Source organism: Lepeophtheirus salmonis, chromosome 3, assembly GCF_016086655.4.
Source record: "Lepeophtheirus salmonis chromosome 3, UVic_Lsal_1.4, whole genome shotgun sequence".
Taxonomy (NCBI): domain Eukaryota; kingdom Metazoa; phylum Arthropoda; class Copepoda; order Siphonostomatoida; family Caligidae; genus Lepeophtheirus; species Lepeophtheirus salmonis.
In genome coordinates this window covers 9,997,415-10,017,979 of record NC_052133.2, presented here as the reverse complement: position 1 = coordinate 10,017,979, position 20,565 = coordinate 9,997,415, and the positions used below count along the sequence as shown (strand labels likewise).

Here is a 20,565-nt window from a genome sequence, read left to right as displayed (position 1 = left end):
ATAAACTTTACAGTAAATTTGGAATACTTGTCTGCAAATATTCCCTATGTCAGACATAGCTCCAATATTTTTGAGAAAAGTACTTTTAATGCCCCATTTTTCCTCTTAAGCCTAGAGGTCAAAAGACTTATAGTAATTCAATGATTTAGCTTTTTCACAAGAGAAACATAAAAAGTTTCTGCACTGTCGAGATTGGCCAATAAACTGAATTATTACAATTTCATCTTCTAATCGAATCAGTGAATGGATATTTCTAGGATTTCCTTAATTTCATTTATTAATATGTCTGAACCCTTTGTGTTCCAATGTTGATATCTTGAATCATTGGAAATAGCAAGTTTTTTTCCCATGAGATTTTGAGATGAAGGAGCCTTCCCTATACGAAAGCCCAGTTGACTTAGCAGAAAGGTTCGAGCATTGATCTTAATGCTATCTCACAAATTCTGACTCTTTCATAAATGTTTGTTAACAGCTGAAGAATATTCCGAATGTGTCACTTCAATCAATTTCATTCTCTAAGCTCTTCACCTTCCTATCCATGCATACAGATTGGGAATTTTAAATCCAGAACAAGTTTCGTGACTCAATATCTTGGCAACTCTGAGATCTTGCTTATGAAAATTTGCTCATCAGAGTCAACCCACAATATTGTATCAGATAAAAAAATAAAAATGATGATGTAGATGACCTACGAATATGAACGCAGTGAGGCAGTGATTGTGTGCCTCCATGCTGGAAACACCTCCCAAGAGATTATTGAGTTTAAAAGTTTCCCAAATTAACTGTTTACAATGTTGCCAAGGCTTTCAAGGAGGCTGATGCGTCGAGAACACCTGCAAGGAAGACACATGATCGTTTTCGGCTAATTACTCATAATAAATTAATGGAATACTATTGAGATGAATGGAATTGTGGCATTCTAGATTCCCGTATCTACTATGTGTGAGGAAAAACCCTCGGATGATGATATTAAGACTGTATTAGTTAGAAAAAACTTCAATGATTCCATCACATCACAACTTATTAGAAATTTTCCTTGCATCATGATTTAAAATCTCTTGACCCCAAATTGTCAAACAATTCTCCAAAACTTTATTACTTCCTAGTTGGTTTGATAATTTATTTATGAATAATATATTCAATTTTCTTTTGTTTTTAATACTTCTTTTCTTTTAACTCGTCCATTATTTATAACTCTACTCTTCTTGAACAGCAGGTTCCTCAACACGTTTCATGGGCTGAACAAAGGAGTTTCCATAGGGGAAGGTGTAGTATGTCTTATATGGAGAGGGATAGTGGAAGTATCTGTTGACAGTAGGGACTGCAAAAGGAGCAGCAGAGTAGTACAGAGGAGCGTGAGAAGGACTCATACTAGAGTAAGCAAAGCCCTTGAATGAGGGACCAACAGAATAATAAGGATAGGCAATGGGGACAAATGGGCGCTCGGCAGCTTTGGAAACGGCCTCGGCGTTCTTGTAGAGGCTCATGAATTCCATTTTGGCTTCTGCAACATCCTTGGAGTCTGCCAAATAGGAATTCGCGACTGGAAAGGGGCTAATTTTGCATGTTATCCGCAGTGGCTTCATCATATGCAGCTTGGAAGGCGGTTTTGGCTTCCTTGACCTCAGAGTATCGTCCAATGGGGCGGACATAGCTCCGGCAATGAAAAAAGCAGCAACGAGCTGGAAAACATAATATAAATACATTATTACCTCATTTTTATCCAATCAAAAGGAAAACTTTTTTTTCTAAAGAGAAGAAGAATTAATTACCAAGATTTTCATGATATATGATTTAAATGTGATGATGATGACTGAAGCTCAAAATGAAAACTGATGTGCTTGGATCAAAAAACATAGGGTTTATATACTTTACATACTCACTTTCAGTCATGATGTGTACTTTCCCTTCCACGCCACCTCGGCTCCTCCATAAACCATCATATACACACTATTCTAACCAACCTACAACAATAACAAAAAGTTAGTTGAGTTAGTTAAAGGGACATTCGAGTATAAAGACATCAACAACAGTGTCCATAATATCTAGTTTTCTTATATATTTCGTGCTGATTGTAGGCAGAATTTTTTTGGTTGTAAGTCCGTTTAGTTTTGTTTGTTTTTCAGTTGTTATTTAGAGAGAAGGTTGCAACTTTTCTTTTAATATAATGCTTGAATGTTATACTTATATCATGCATGCTCTTTCAAATAAGCCTTAAATCATTAGAATAAGACATAAAAACTGATAATCATATTGCTTACAATGATGTTGCTTCACCATGATATTACCATGAACAATTTAGTCTCACAACTAAAATATCTAGACTGTATTTTTTTATAAGCTATCGATTTCTCTGCTTATTTTTCCCTAATAAGTGTTCAAAACAATGATTGGTTGAATTCAAATTATCTCTTGTTAAACTGGGAATAGTTTCATAGTTGGAAAACATTTTCCTTTTTGGTCAATGTTATTTATAACCAGTTTAGTCAAAAACTATTTTCAGTTCTCAATAAAAATTTACTGATGACGTCATTGGGATTTCAAAAAAAGAAAGGAATATGATGGAAGGTTCGGATTTTAAATCCAGAACAAGTTTAGTTCTAAATGCTCTGGCAACTACGAGATATATGTTTATGAAAGTGTGCTCATCAGATTCAGCCTACAAAACTGTATAAGAATAAATTAAAAACCCAATAGATGACATCTGAAAACAAAACGCCCTGCTGCCATTAGTTTGTGCCTTCGTACAAAGTTGTCGTTTCAAGGAGTCAAAATAAATCAAGGCAAATTACAAAAGATTATTAATTTTGTGATGTAGTTTTGAATTATTTTTGGGATGATATTTTAAAATACACTCATCGGATTTCACAAACAACAAGCTACACTACCTAATACATGTTCTCTACGCTCTTTGGTTATTTGAATGCATACTTAAAATTTTCGTCTTTTCCTACTAAGATAGATTATTAATTTCCTCTATTATAGTCCCAGGTAGATGCGTTGTTTTATTTTGAAATGACCGTATTCTCCCACGAACGATCAAGGAATGGCTCATTTGTCAACAAAATAGCTGAACACAACATGATCATGTGTACAAATCTATGATGCCCTTAATACAGAAAGAAATACTATTATGGTGGTGAATCTGATATTTTCTAATAGTTGCCCCAAAAAGAAAGTAGCATTATGAAGAAATTTATATTTACAATATGGAATAACATTTCTACGCTCCTTCATGCATATTGCATAATGATAAGCAAGGGCAGTATATAAATATCATCTACCAAGGGCGTGTCCCGTGTGTGCGAGAGAGTAATGTAACGTTGAATAAATATACTCTTATGTTTTCTATGCATAACAATATGTGTCAGCCGTGATCGTATAGTGGTTAGTACCCTGCGTTGTGGCCGCAGTAACCCAGGTTCGAATCCTGGTCACGGCACCCTTTTTCGTGATTTTTTACACATTTTCCAAGTTAGTAAATCGTCCTTCCAGCGATAAAATAATTAATACAACGATTAACTTTCAAAAGTAAATAGTGTCCACTTATTTTTAGTGATACACTGATGATTTGCTATGTGAAAAACACTAGGTCATTTAATTGATATAAGAGAAGTGAATAGAGATTAAACGTAATTAAAAGAGCCTAAACGGAATAATTAATGCTTGATTATTATATCCAGATATTTTACGTCAATTCTTTGTTTTATAATAAATGATCTAAATTCATAACGGTTCTAGAAATTTGTTCGGTGGTTATGTCTGCGGATAATACCAACTACCGACATACAAGCAGTTATGGCAATGAATATAATATTCGACATTAGATTAAAAAATATTTGAAAATATTATATGACTTTATTACCATTCAAATGACGTATAAGAGGTACAAATTAGAGGTTGTTATGGGTAATTAAAATATTGGAAAATAAAAAAACATTTCTAATGATGTGAACAAAACAAAGTTACCACTAGAGTTTCACTAAGTTTGATTCATAATATAGAAGAAACATTATTTAGCATGACAATATTAGTCAGAGTTGGAAGTGTAGCAAACTTTGAAGGAAAACAATAAAATTATTAAGCTCAGAGTTGACTTGTATATTTTTTTTTTAAATATCAACAAATAATTTGAACTTTTATGTAAAATTTTGCAAGATAAAATATTTTTTTGAATACAATGAAGTTTTTATAGATAATGACGAAATAATGAAGCGGAAAGTTAGAATTATGAATATTAACATGAAAACGTTAGATTTGTAATTGTTCAAAATACAAATATTCAAATCAATATCTTATACTGTATAGATGTATTATACAATGAATTATTATGTTATATCTTACAAATCCTATTTCAGAACTCTTTCCTGGATGTTATGCATGCGGTATGTAATCTAATAATTCTGAAATTTGTATGCAAAATATTAATGAAACAAATTCCTGCAGGATCTGTTAAAATAATTTATTTATATTCTACAATACAAACAGTGTTAATAATAAATACACATAGAGATAAAAAGTAGATCAAATAAATAAAAAGTAACAGGACAATTACGTTTAAAAAATATTAATGAACACTATCTTTCATATTTTTTGTCCTGAAGTAAAAAATAGCTGATATAATATTCAAAAAAAATATCTAAACAGTAGCTAAACTAAATAAAAAGACGATGTCTTCCTATTATTGACTTGATGAGATTAAAATATTGCCCAGACATCCAAAGAACAAATGTTTTGATATCCATGCCCATGCCCAGCAAGAGGATGACAGAGGGAACATTAATTCTTCCACGTGTAATGAGAAGTCAATAGCTAATTATCCAACAAAAAAATTGTGACCAGGAGAAGTATTTTTATTTCTTTTATAAGCTCCAAATAACATATTTGCCTTTATTAATTTAGAAGAAATATCTTTTGTCACACAAACTTTTGAATTTTGATAATTTTATATCAGCTGAAAACAAGAACTGGTCTGTAGATTGTATTTGAATGCAACTCATCGGAACTATGCTAACAAGAGTTACAACTGTCAAGCTAGTATAGCTAGGAACGGTTGCAACAATTGAGTTATCAATTCAAAATAATTGTTCCATATTCATAATATTATATACTGAGAAATTAACTCTCAAAAACAACTTATAATTTTCTGCCTGGCCAAAAGTGTGGATACTTGATTTTAAGTGTGATTATAAAAATATTAAAGAAAAATAAACTTATACAGTAAATTTGGAATACTTGTTGCAAATATTCCCTATGTCAGACATGTTTTCCCCAATATGTTTGAGTTTAGGACTTTTAATCAAATTATATTAATTGATAACAAAAGAATTAATAATCACCAATGATTTATTTCACAGGAGAAACATCAAAACACTGTAAGGCTTTCGAGAAATAAAACTGATTCTACGCCTCAAAAATACTTTTATCCAATATTTGATGGAAAAGTTCACAAAACTAATTCATTTTTCAACAATACTCTACTTTGTAATATACAAAAGTGATATATATATTAAATAGCATGAGATTTTTTTTGAGATGAAGTAGCTTTTTTATTTTACAGAAACAGGGATCAATGCAACCGCCCATTGCTTAATGCTGACCCCGGTCTCTTCTAAATATCCTGTTAACAGCGAAAAAATATCGTGTATAATGATTTTTGATTGAAAAGGTTTGGGTTTTCTAGAATAGCCTTCACCATTCTTCCTATAGCAAGAGAGTGAATTAAATCCAGAAAAGCTGCCGTGACCAGGATTCGAACCTGAGTTACTTGCTTATGACAACGCAGGGTACTAACCACTATACGATCACGGCTGACTTTTTGATGGAAGCATTTTGAAGATATAGATATTTTTATTCGACATTATAGTACCCTTTCTCACTCATGCAAGACACACTCTCGGATGATGATATTAAAACTGTATTAGTTAGCCTACTTCAATGATTCCATCACACATCAACTTTTTCTTTCCTTTTTTTACAGGAAATCTGAGCGGATGAGTTAAAAAAGGCATCAGAAAAAAATTAAAAAATTATATTCATTGTAATCACATAACATATACTGTATTTATTGTTAATTTTTTGGTTGTTAAAAAAATAATAGAGATCCACAATAAAATGGTTTATATATGTATATGAGAAAAAAAATTCAAATTGAATCACATCACTAATTAGAAATGCTTCCTTGCATCATGATTTAAAATCTTTTAACCCCAAATTGTCAAACAATTCTCCAAAACTTTATTACTTCCTAGTTGGTTTGATAATATATTTATGAATAATTATTCAATTTTCTTTTGTTCTTTAATACTTCTTTTCTTTTTAACTTGTCCATTATTTATAACTCTACTCTTCTTGAACAGTAGTTTCCTCAACTGTGTTAATGGGCTGAACAAAGGAGTTTCCATAGGGAAGGTGTAGTATGTATGGAGAGGGATAGTGGAAGTATCTGTTGTAAGTAGGGGCTTCAAAAGGAGCAGCAGAGTAGTAAAGAGGAGCGTGAGAAGGACTCATACTAGAGTAAGCAAAGCCCTTGAATGAGGGACCAACAGAATAATAAGGATAGGCAATGGGGACAAAATGGGCGCTTAGCAGCTTTGGAAATGGCCTTGGCATTCTTGTAAATGCTCATGAATTCCATTTTGGCTTCTGCAACATCAGTGGAGTCTGCCAAATAGGAATTCACGACTGGAAAAGGGCTAATTTTGCATGTTTTCCGCAGTGGATTAATCAAATGCAGCTTGGAAGGTGGTTTTGGCTTCCTTGACCTCAGGAGTATCTTATTATGGGGCAGACATAGCTCCAGCAATGAAAAAGCAGAAACGAGCTGGAAAACATAATATAAAATTCATTATTACCTAATTTTTCTCCAATCAAAAGGAAAAAACATTTTTAAAGAGATAATGAATCAATTACCAAGATTTTCATGATAAATGATTTAAATGTGATGATGATGACTGGAGCTCAAAATGAAAACTGATGTGCTTGGATACATAAACATAGGGTTTATATTCTTTACTTATCATTACTTTGAGTCATGATGGGTAATTGCCCTTCCACGCCAACTCGGCACCTCCATAAATCATCATATACACACTATCCTAACCAACCTACAACAATAACAAAAAAAAGTAAAAAAGTGGGTTAGTTAAAGGGATATTCGAGTATGAAGCCATCAACAACAGTATCTATAATATCTAGTTTTCTTATATATTTCGTGCTAATTGTAGGCAGAATTTGTTTTGTATGTAAATCCGTTAAGTTTTGTTTTGTTTTTTAGTTGTTAGTTACAAAGAAGGTTGCAACCTCTCTTTTAATTTAACACTTGCGTGTTATACTTATATCATATTCTTTCAAATTAGCACCAAATCATTAGAATGAGTATAATAACAGATAATCATATTGCTTACAATGACGTTGCTTCACCATGATATTACCATGAACAATCTAGTATCACAACTAAAATATGTACATTGTATTTTTTTTTTTATAAGCTGTCAATTTTCTGCTTATTTTTTTCGTAATAAGTGTTCAAAACAATGATTGGTTGAATTCAAATTATCTCTTTTTAAACTGGGAATGGTTTAATAGATTGAAAACATTTTCCTTTTTGTTCAATGTTATTTTAAAAAGTTTAGTCGAAAAATATTTTCAGTTCTCAATGAAAATTTACTGATGACGTCATTGGAAATCAAAAAAGAAATCAATATGATGGTAGGTTCGGATTTTAAATCCAAAACAAGTTTACATCTAAATATTCTGGTAACTACTAGATACATGTTAATGAAAGTGTGCTCATTAGATTCAACCTACAAAACTGTATAAGAATAAATTGAAAACCCAATAGATGTCTTCCCAATACAAACACCGTGCTGCCATTAGTTTGTCCTTCGTACCACTGCACACCAAGGAGATTATTGAGTTTACAAAGCTGCCAAATATACTGTTTACAAAGTTGACAAGGCTTTCAAGGAGTCTAAAATAAATAAAGGCAAATTACAAAAGATGATTAATTGTCTGATGTAGTTTTGAATTATTTTTGGGTTGATATTGTATAATTGACTCATCGGATTTCACAGACAACAAGCTACAATACTTAATACATGTTCTCCACGCTCTTTGGGTATTTGAATGCATACTTAATATTTTCTTCTTTTCCTACTAAGATAGATTATTAATTCTCCTCTATTATAGTCCCAGTCCAAGTAGATGCGTTGTTTTATTTTGAAATGACGTATTCTCCCACGAACAATCAAGGAATGGCTCATTTGTCAACAAACGAGCTGAACACAACATGATCATGTGTACAAATCTATGATGCCCTTAATACAGAAAGAAATACTATTATGGTGAATCTGATATTTTCTAATAGTTGCCCCAAAAAGAAAGTAGCATTATACGATTTATATTTACAATATGGAATAACATTTCTACGCTCCTTCATGCATATTGCATAATGATAAGCAAGGGCAGTATATAAATATCATCTTCCAAGGGCGTGTCCCGTGTGTGCGAGAGAGTAATGTAACGTTGAATAAATATACTCTTATGTTTTCTAAGCATAACAATATGTGTCAGCCGTGATCGTATAGTGGTTAGTACCCTGCGTTGTGGCCGCAGTAACCCAGGTTCGAATCCTGGTCACGGCACTCCTTTTTCGTGATTTTTTGCACATTTTCCAAGTTAGTAATTCGTTCCTTCCAGCGATAAAATAAGTAATACAACGATTAACTTTCAAAAGTAAAACAGCGTTCATGTATTTTTAGTGGTACACTGATGAATTACTATGTGAAAAACACTAGGTAATTTAATTGGTATAAGAGAACGAATAGAGATTAAACGTGATTAAAAGAGCCTAAACGGAATAATTCATGCTTGATTATTATATCTAGATATTTTACGTCAATTCTTTGTTTTATAATAAATGATCTAAATTCATAACGGTTCTAGAAATTTGTTCGGTGGTTATGTCTGCGGATAATACCAACTACCGACATACAAGCATTAGAAGCAATGGTAATATTCGACATTAGATTAAAAAATATTTGAAAATATTATATGATTTGATTACCATTCAAATGACGTATAAGAGGTACAAATTAGAGGTTGTTATGGGTAATTAAAATATTGCTTGAAAATAAAAAAACATTTCTAATGATGTGAACAAATATTATATGTTACCAATAGAGTTTCACTAAGTTTGATTCATAATATAGAAGAAACATTATTTAGCATGACAATATTAGTCAGAGTTGGAAGTGTAGCAAACTTTGAAGGAAAACAATAAAATTATTCAGCTCAGAGTTGACTTGTAGACTTTTTTTTTTAAATATCAACAACATAATTTGACCTTCTTATGTAAAATTTTGCAAGATAAAATATTTATTTTGAATACAATGAATTTTTATAGATAATGACGAAATAATTAAGCGGAAAGTTAGAATTATGAATATTAACATGAAAACGTTAGATTTGTAATTGTTCAAAATACAAATATTCAAATCAATATCTTATACTGTATAGATGTATTATACAATGAATTATTATGTTATATCTTACAAATCCTATTTCGAACTCTTTCCTGGATGTTATGCATGCGGTATGTAATCTAATAATTCTGAAATTTGTATGCAAAATATTAATGAAACAAATTCCTGCAGGATCTGTTAAAATAATTTATTTATATTCTACAATACAAACAGTGTTAATAATAAATACACATAGAGATAAAAAGTAGATCAAATAAATAAAAAGTAACAGGACAATTACGTTTAAAAAATATTAATGAACACTATCTTTCATATTTTTGTCCTGAAGTAAAAAATAGCTGATATAATATTCAAAAAAATATCTAAACAGTAGCTAAACTAAATAGAAAAGACGATGTCTTCCTATCATTGACTTGATGAGATTAAAATATTGCCCAGACATCCAAAGAACAAATGTTTTGATATTTCAGGCCCATGCCCAGAACGAAGAGGATGACAGAGGGAACACTTAATTCTTCCACGTGTAATGAGAAGTCAATAGCTAATTATCCAACAAAAAATTGTGACCAGGAGAAGTATTTTTATTTCTTTTATAAGCTCCAAATAAATATATTTGCCTTTATTAATTTAGAAGAAATATCTTTTGTCACACAAACTTTTGAATTTTGATAAATTATATCAGCTGAAAACAAGAACAAAAAATCTGTAGATTGTATTTGAATGCAACTCATCAAGAGTTACAACTGTCAAGCTAGTATAGCTAGGAACGGTTGCAACAATTGAGTTATCAATTCAAAATAATTGTTCCATATTCATAATATTATATACGAGAAATTAACTCTCAAAAACAACTTATAATTTTCTGCCCTGGCCAAAATCCCATACTTGATTTTAAGTGTGATTATGAAAAATATTAAAGAAAAATAAACTTTTACAGTAAATTTGGAATACTTGTTGCAAATATTCCCTATGTCAGACATTTCTCCAATATGTTTGAGTTTAGGACTTAATCAAATTATATTAATTGATAACAAAAGAATTAATAATCGCAATGATTTATTTCACAGGAGAAACATCAAAAAACTGTAAGGCTTTCTAGAAAGTAAAACTGATTCTACGCCTCAAAAATACTTTTATCCAATATTTGAGAGAAAAGTTCACAAAACTAATTCACTTTTGTCAACAATACTCTACATTGTAATATACAAAAGTGATATATATATTAAATAGCAGTAGCTTTTTTATTTTACAGAAACAGGGATCAATGCAACTGCCCATTGCTGCAACTGACCCCGGTCTCTTCTACATATCCTGTTCCGAAAAAATATCGTATAATGATTTTTGATTGAAAAGGTTTGGGTTTTCTAGAATAGCCTTCGCTTCTTCCTATAGAAGAGAGTGAATCAAAAGAAAGCTGCCGTGACCAGGATTCGAACCTGGGTTACTGCGGCCACAACGCAGGGTACTAACCACTATACGATCACGGCTGACTTTTTGATGGAAGCATTTTGAAGATATAGATATTTTTATTCGACATTATAGTACCCTTTCTCACTCATAAGACACACTCTCGGATGATGATATTAAAACTGTATTAGTTAGCCTACTTCAATGATTCCATCACACATCAACTTTTTTCTTTCCTTTTTTTTACAGGAAATCTTAGCGGATGAGTTAAAAAAGGCATCAGAAAAAAATTAAAAAATTATATTCATTGTAATCACATAACATATACTGTATTTATTGTTAACTTTTTTGGTTGTTAAAAAAATAATAGAGATCCACAATAAAAAGGTTTATATATGTATATGAGAAAAAAAAATTCAAATTGAATCACATCACTAATTAGAAATGCTTCCTTGCATCATGATTTAAAATCTTTTAACCCCAAATTGTCAAACAATTCTCCAAAACTTTATTACTTCCTAGTTGGTTTGATAATATATTTATGAATAATTAATTCAATTTTCTTTTGTTCTTTAATACTTCTTTTCTTTTTAACTCGTCCATTATTTATAACTCTACTCTTCTTGAACTGTAGTTTCCTCAACTGTGTTAATGGGCTGAACAAAGGAGTTTCCATAGGGGAAGGTGTAGTATGTATGGAGAGGGATAGTGGAAGTATCTGTTGTAAGTAGGGGCTTCAAAAGGAGCAGCAGAGTAGTAAAGAGGAGCGTGAGAAGGACTCATACTAGAGTAAGCAAAGCCCTTGAATGAGGGACCAACAGAATAATAAGGATAGGCAATGGGGACAAAATGGGCGCTTAGCAGCTTTGGAAATGGCCTTGGCATTCTTGTAAATGCTCATGAATTCCATTTTGGCTTCTGCAACATCAGTGGAGTCTGCCAAATAGGAATTCACGACTGGAAAAGGGCTAATTTTGCATGTTTTTCCGCAGTGGATTAATCAAATGCAGCTTGGAAGGTGGTTTTGGCTTCCTTGACCTCAGGAGTATCTTATTATGGGGCAGACATAGCTCCAGCAATGAAAAAAGCAGAAACGAGCTGGAAAACATAATATAAAATTCATTATTACCTAATTTTTCTCCAATCAAAAGGAAAAACATTTTTAAAGAGATAATGAATCAATTACCAAGATATTCATGATAAATGATTTAAATGTGATGATGATGACTGGAGCTCAAAATGAAAACTGATGTGCTTGGATACATAAACATAGGGTTTATATTCTTTACTTATCATTACTTTGAGTCATGAGGGGTAATTGCCCTTCCACGCCAACTCGGCACCTCCATAAATCATCATACACACACTATCCTAACCAACCTACAACAATAACAAAAAAAAGTAAAAAAGTGGGTTAGTTAAAGGGATATTCGAGTATGAAGCCATCAACAACAGTATCTATAATATCTAGTTTTCTTATATATTTCGTGCTAATTGTAGGCAGAATTTGTTTTGTATGTAAATCCGTTAAGTTTTGTTTTGTTTTTTAGTTGTTAGTTACAAAGAAGGTTGCAACCTCTCTTTTAATTTAACACTTGCGTGTTATACTTATATCATATTCTTTCAAATTAGCACCAAATCATTAGAATGAGTATAATAACAGATAATCATATTGCTTACAATGACGTTGCTTCACCATGATATTACCATGAACAATCTAGTATCACAACTAAAATATGTACATTGTATTTTTTTTTTATAAGCTGTCAATTTTCTGCTTATTTTTTCGTAATAAGTGTTCAAAACAATGATTGGTTGAATTCAAATTATCTCTTTTTAAACTGGGAATGGTTTAATAGATTGAAAACATTTTCCTTTTTGTTCAATGTTATTTTAAAAAGTTTAGTCGAAAAATATTTTCAGTTCTCAATGAAAATTTACTGATGACGTCATTGGAAATCCAAAAAAGAAATCAATATGATGGATAGGTTCGGATTTTAAATCCAAAACAAGTTTACATCTAAATATTCTGGTAACTACTAGATACATGTTAATGAAAGTGTGCTCATTAGATTCAACCTACAAAACTGTATAAGAATAAATTGAAAACCCAATAGATGTCTTCCCAATACAAACACCGTGCTGCCATTAGTTTGTCCTTCGTACCACTTGCACACCAAGGAGATTATTGAGTTTACAAAGCTCCCAAATATACTGTTTACAAAGTTGACAAGGCTTTCAAGGAGTCTAAAATAAATAAAGGCAAATTACAAAAGATGATTAATTGTCTGATGTAGTTTTGAATTATTTTTGGGTTGATATTGTATAATTGACTCATCGGATTTCACAGACAACAAGCTACAATACTTAATACATGTTCTCCACGCTCTTTGGGTATTTGAATGCATACTTAATATTTTCTTCTTTTCCTACTAAGATAGATTATTAATTCTCCTCTATTATAGTCCCAGTCCAAGTAGATGCGTTGTTTTATTTTGAAATGACCGTATTCTCCCACGAACAATCAAGGAATGGCTCATTTGTCAACAAACGAGCTGAACACAACATGATCATGTGTACAAATCTATGATGCCCTTAATACAGAAAGAAATACTATTATGGTGAATCTGATATTTTCTAATAGTTGCCCCAAAAAGAAAGTAGCATTATACGATTTATATTTACAATATGGAATAACATTTCTACGCTCCTTCATGCATATTGCATAATGATAAGCAAGGGCAGTATATAAATATCATCTTCCAAGGGCGTGTCCCGTGTGTGCGAGAGAGTAATGTAACGTTGAATAAATATACTCTTATGTTTTCTAAGCATAACAATATGTGTCAGCCGTGATCGTATAGTGGTTAGTACCCTGCGTTGTGGCCGCAGTAACCCAGGTTCGAATCCTGGTCACGGCACTCCTTTTTCGTGATTTTTGCACATTTTCCAAGTTAGTAATTCGTTCCTTCCAGCGATAAAATAAGTAATACAACGATTAACTTTCAAAAGTAAAACAGCGTTCATGTATTTTTAGTGGTACACTGATGAATTACTATGTGAAAAACACTAGGTAATTTAATTGGTATAAGAGAACGAATAGAGATTAAACGTGATTAAAAGAGCCTAAACGGAATAATTCATGCTTGATTATTATATCTAGATATTTTACGTCAATTCTTTGTTTTATAATAAATGATCTAAATTCATAACGGTTCTAGAAATTTGTTCGGTGGTTATGTCTGCGGATAATACCAACTACCGACATACAAGCATTAGAAGCAATGAATGGTAATATTCGACATTAGATTAAAAAATATTTGAAAATATTATATGATTTGATTACCATTCAAATGACGTATAAGAGGTACAAATTAGAGGTTGTTATGGGTAATTAAAATATTGCTTGAAAATAAAAAAACATTTCTAATGATGTGAACAAATATTATATGTTACCAATAGAGTTTCACTAAGTTTGATTCATAATATAGAAGAAACATTATTTAGCATGACAATATTAGTCAGAGTTGGAAGTGTAGCAAACTTTGAAGGAAAACAATAAAATTATTCAGCTCAGAGTTGACTTGTAGACTTTTTTTTTTAAAATCAACAACATAATTTGACCTTCTTATGTAAAATTTTGCAAGATAAAATATTTATTTTGAATACAATGAATTTTTATAGATAATGACGAAATAATTAAGCGGAAAGTTAGAATTATGAATATTAACATGAAAACGTTAGATTTGTAATTGTTCAAAATACAAATATTCAAATCAATATCTTATACTGTATAGATGTATTATACAATGAATTATTATGTTATATCTTACAAATCCTATTTCGAACTCTTTCCTGGATGTTATGCATGCGGTATGTAATCTAATAATTCTGAAATTTGTATGCAAAATATTAATGAAACAAATTCCTGCAGGATCTGTTAAAATAATTTATTTATATTCTACAATACAAACAGTGTTAATAATAAATACACATAGAGATAAAAAGTAGATCAAATAAATAAAAAGTAACAGGACAATTACGTTTAAAAAATATTAATGAACACTATCTTTCATATTTTTGTCCTGAAGTAAAAAATAGCTGATATAATATTCAAAAAAATATCTAAACAGTAGCTAAACTAAATAGAAAAGACGATGTCTTCCTATTATTGACTTGATGAGATTAAAATATTGCCCAGACATCCAAAGAACAAATGTTTTGATATCCATGCCCAGCCCATGCCCAGAACGAAGAGGATGACAGAGGGAACACTTAATTCTTCCACGTGTAATGAGAAGTCAATAGCTAATTATCCAACAAAAAAATTGTGACCAGGAGAAGTATTTTATTTCTTTTATAAGCTCCAAATAACATATTTGCCTTTATTAATTTAGAAGAAATATCTTTTGTCACACAAACTTTTGAATTTTGATAAATTATATCAGCTGAAAACAAGAACAAAAAATCTGTAGATTGTATTTGAATGCAACTCATCAAGAGTTACAACTGTCAAGCTAGTATAGCTAGGAACAGTTGCAACAATTGAGTTATCAATTCAAAATAATTGTTCCATATTCATAATATTATATACGAGAAATTAACTCTCAAAAACAACTTATAATTTTCTGCCCTGGCCAAAATCCCATACTTGATTTTAAGTGTGATTATGAAAAATATTAAAGAAAAATAAACTTTACAGTAAATTTGGAATACTTGTTGCAAATATTCCCTATGTCAGACATTTCTCCAATATGTTTGAGTTTAGGACTTAATCAAATTATATTAATTGATAACAAAAGAATTAATAATCGCAATGATTTATTTCACAGGAGAAACATCAAAATACTGTAAGGCTTTCTAGAAAGTAAAACTGATTCTACGCCTCAAAAATACTTTTATCCAATATTTGAGAGAAAAGTTCACAAAACTAATTCACTTTTGTCAACAATACTCTACATTGTAATATACAAAAGTGATATATATATTAAATAGCAGTAGCTTTTTTTTATTTTACAGAAACAGGGATCAATGCAACCGCCCATTGCTGCAACTGACCCCGGTCTCTTCTACATATCCTGCTCCGAAAAAATATCGTGTATAATGATTTTTGATTGAAAAGGTTTGGGTTTTCTAGAATAGCCTTCGCTTCTTCCTATAGAAGAGAGTGAATCAAAAGAAAGCTGCCGTGACCAGGATTCGAACCTGGGTTACTGCGGCCACAACGCAGGGTACTAACCACTATACGATCACGGCTGACTTTTTGATGGAAGCATTTTGAAGATATAGATATTTTTATTCGACATTATAGTACCCTTTCTCACTCACAAGACACACTCTCGGATGATGATATTAAAACTGTATTAGTTAGCCTACTTCAATGATTCCATCACACATCAACTTTTTCTTTCCTTTTTTTTACAGGAAATCTTAGCGGATGAGTTAAAAAAAGGCATCAGAAAAAAAATTAAAAAATTATATTCATTGTAATCACATAACATATACTGTATTTATTGTTAATTTTTTGGTTGTTAAAAAAATAATAGAGATCCACAATAAAAAGGTTTATATATGTATATGAGAAAAAAAAATTCAAATTGAATCACATCACTAATTAGAAATGCTTCCTTGCATCATGATTTAAAATCTTTTAACCCCAAATTGTCAAACAATTCTCCAAAACTTTATTACTTCCTAGTTGGTTTGATAATATATTTATGAATAATTAATTCAATTTTCTTTTGTTCTTTAATACTTCTTTTCTTTTTAACTTGTCCATTATTTATAACTCTACTCTTCTTGAACAGTAGTTTCCTCAACTGTGTTAATGGGCTGAACAAAGGAGTTTCCATAGGGGAAGGTGTAGTATGTATGGAGAGGGATAGTGGAAGTATCTGTTGTAAGTAGGGGCTTCAAAAGGAGCAGCAGAGTAGTAAAGAGGAGCGTGAGAAGGACTCATACTAGAGTAAGCAAAGCCCTTGAATGAGGGACCAACAGAATAATAAGGATAGGCAATGGGGACAAAATGGGCGCTTAGCAGCTTTGGAAATGGCCTTGGCATTCTTGTAAATGCTCATGAATTCCATTTTGGCTTCTGCAACATCAGTGGAGTCTGCCAAATAGGAATTCACGAATGGAAAAGGGCTAATTTTGCATGTTTTCCGCAGTGGATTAATCAAATGCAGCTTGGAAGGTGGTTTTGGCTTCCTTGACCTCAGGAGTATCTTATTATGGGGCAGACATAGCTCCAGCAATGAAAAAAGCAGAAACGAGCTGGAAAACATAATATAAAATTCATTATTACCTAATTTTTCTCCAATCAAAAGGAAAAAACATTTTTAAAGAGATAATGAATCAATTACCAAGATATTCATGATAAATGATTTAAATGTGATGATGATGACTGGAGCTCAAAATGAAAACTGATGTGCTTGGATACATAAACATAGGGTTTATATTCTTTACTTATCATTACTTTGAGTCATGAGGGGTAATTGCCCTTCCACGCCAACTCGGCACCTCCATAAATCATCATATACACACTATCCTAACCAACCTACAACAATAACAAAAAAGTAAAAAAGTGGGTTAGTTAAAGGGATATTCGAGTATGAAGCCATCAACAACAGTATCTATAATATCTAGTTTTCTTATATATTTCGTGCTAATTGTAGGCAGAATTTGTTTTGTATGTAAATCCGTTAAGTTTTGTTTTGTTTTTTAGTTGTTAGTTACAAAGAAGGTTGCAACCTCTCTTTTAATTTAACACTTGCGTGTTATACTTATATCATATTCTTTCAAATTAGCACCAAATCATTAGAATGAGTATAATAACAGATAATCATATTGCTTACAATGACGTTGCTTCACCATGATATTACCATGAACAATCTAGTATCACAACTAAAATATGTACATTGTATTTTTTTTATAAGCTGTCAATTTTCTGCTTATTTTTTTCGTAATAAGTGTTCAAAACAATGATTGGTTGAATTCAAATTATCTCTTTTTAAACTGGGAATGGTTTAATAGATTGAAAACATTTTCCTTTTTGTTCAATGTTATTTTAAAAGTTTAGTCGAAAAATATTTTCAGTTCTCAATGAAAATTTACTGATGACGTCATTGGAAATCCAAAAAAAAGAAATCAATATGATGGTAGGTTCGGATTTTAAATCCAAAACAAGTTTACATCTAAATATTCTGGTAACTACTAGATACATGTTAATGAAAGTGTGCTCATTAGATTCAACCTACAAAACTGTATAAGAATAAATTGAAAACCCAATAGATGTCTTCCCAATACAAACACCGTGCTGCCATTAGTTTGTCTCTTCGTACCACTTGCACACCAAGGAGATTATTGAGTTTACAAAGCTCGCCAAATATACTGTTTACAAAGTTGACAAGGCTTTCAAGGAGTCTAAAATAAATAAAGGCAAATTACAAAAGATGATTAATTGTCTGATGTAGTTTTGAATTATTTTGGGTTGATATTGTATAATTGACTCATCGGATTTCACAGACAACAAGCTACAATACTTAATACATGTTCTCCACGCTCTTTGGGTATTTGAATGCATACTTAATATTTTCTTCTTTTCCTACTAAGATAGATTATTAATTCTCCTCTATTATAGTCCCAGTCCAAGTAGATGCGTTGTTTTATTTTGAAATGACCGTATTCTCCCACGAACAATCAAGGAATGGCTCATTTGTCAACAAACGAGCTGAACACAACATGATCATGTGTACAAATCTATGATGCCCTTAATACAGAAAGAAATACTATTATGGTGAATCTGATATTTTCTAATAGTTGCCCCAAAAAGAAAGTAGCATTATACGATTTATATTTACAATATGGAATAACATTTCTACGCTCCTTCATGCATATTGCATAATGATAAGCAAGGGCAGTATATAAATATCATCTTCCAAGGGCGTGTCCCGTGTGTGCGAGAGAGTAATGTAACGTTGAATAAATATACTCTTATGTTTTCTAAGCATAACAATATGTGTCAGCCGTGATCGTATAGTGGTTAGTACCCTGCGTTGTGGCCGCAGTAACCCAGGTTCGAATCCTGGTCACGGCACTCCTTTTTCGTGATTTTTTGCACATTTTCCAAGTTAGTAATTCGTTCCTTCCAGCGATAAAATAAGTAATACAACGATTAACTTTCAAAAGTAAAACAGCGTTCATGTATTTTTAGTGGTACACTGATGAATTACTATGTGAAAAACACTAGGTAATTTAATTGGTATAAGAGAACGAATAGAGATTAAACGTGATTAAAAGAGCCTAAACGGAATAATTCATACTTGATTATTATATCTAGATATTTTACGTCAATTCTTTGTTTTATAATAAATGATCTAAATTCATAACGGTTCTAGAAATTTGTTCGGTGGTTATGTCTGCGGATAATACCAACTACCGACATACAAGCATTAGAAGGCAATGGTAATATTCGACATTAGATTAAAAAATATTTGAAAATATTATAAGATTTGATTACCATTCAAATGACGTATAAGAGGTACAAATTAGAGGTTGTTATGGGTAATTAAAATATTGCTTGAAAATAAAAAAACATTTCTAATGATGTGAACAAATATTATATGTTACCAATAGAGTTTCACTAAGTTTGATTCATAATATAGAAGAAACATTATTTAGCATGACAATATTAGTCAGAGTTGGAAGTGTAGCAAACTTTGAAGGAAAACAATAAAATTATTCAGCTCAGAGTTGACTTGTAGACTTTTTTTTTTAAATATCAACAAAATAATTTGACCTTCTTATGTAAAATTTTGCAAGATAAAATATTTATTTTGAATACAATGAATTTTTATAGATAATGACGAAATAATTAAGCGGAAAGTTAGAATTATGAATATTAACATGAAAACGTTAGATTTGTAATTGTTCAAAATACAAATATTCAAATCAATATCTTATACTGTATAGATGTATTATACAATGAATTATTATGTTATATCTTACAAATCCTATTTCGAACTCTTTCCTGGATGTTATGCATGCGGTATGTAATCTAATAATTCTGAAATTTGTATGCAAAATATTAATGAAACAAATTCCTGCAGGATCTGTTAAAATAATTTATTTATATTCTACAATACAAACAGTGTTAATAATAAATACACATAGAGATAAAAAGTAGATCAAATAAATAAAAAGTAACAGGACAATTACGTTTAAAAAATATTAATGAACACTATCTTTCATATTTTTTGTCCTGAAGTAAAAAATAGCTGATATAATATTCAAAAAAATATCTAAACAGTAGCTAAACTAAATAGAAAAGACGATGTCTTCCTATTATTGACTTGATGAGATTAAAATATTGCCCAGACATCCAAAGAACAAATGTTTTGATATCCATTGCCCATGCCCAGAACGAAGAGGATGACAGAGGGACACTTAATTCTTCCACGTGTAATGAGAAGTCAATAGCTAATTATCCAACAAAAAAATTGTGACCAGGAGAAGTATTTTTATTTCTTTTATAAGCTCCAAATAACATATTTGCCTTTATTAATTTAGAAGAAATATCTTTTGTCACACAAACTTTTGAATTTTGATAAATTATATCAGCTGAAAACAAGAACAAAAAATCTGTAGATTGTATTTGAATGCAACTCATCAAGAG

General features: G+C 31.0%; 4 non-coding genes across 4 annotated transcripts; all 4 read left to right on the top strand.

Annotated features, from left to right (window-relative positions):
* Positions 1 to 3,370: 3,370 nt before the first annotated feature.
* TRNAH-GUG (transfer RNA histidin (anticodon GUG)) lies at positions 3,371 to 3,442 on the top strand. The gene has a single exon. It is a non-coding gene; the product is annotated as a tRNA-His (tRNA).
* Positions 3,443 to 8,573: 5,131 nt separating this feature from the next.
* On the top strand, positions 8,574 to 8,645 carry TRNAH-GUG (transfer RNA histidin (anticodon GUG)). The gene has a single exon. It is a non-coding gene; the product is annotated as a tRNA-His (tRNA).
* A 5,096-nt stretch (positions 8,646 to 13,741) lies between these two features.
* Positions 13,742 to 13,813, top strand: TRNAH-GUG (transfer RNA histidin (anticodon GUG)). Its single transcript has one exon. It is a non-coding gene; the product is annotated as a tRNA-His (tRNA).
* A 5,102-nt stretch (positions 13,814 to 18,915) lies between these two features.
* TRNAH-GUG (transfer RNA histidin (anticodon GUG)) lies at positions 18,916 to 18,987 on the top strand. The gene has a single exon. It is a non-coding gene; the product is annotated as a tRNA-His (tRNA).
* Positions 18,988 to 20,565: the final 1,578 nt, after the last annotated feature.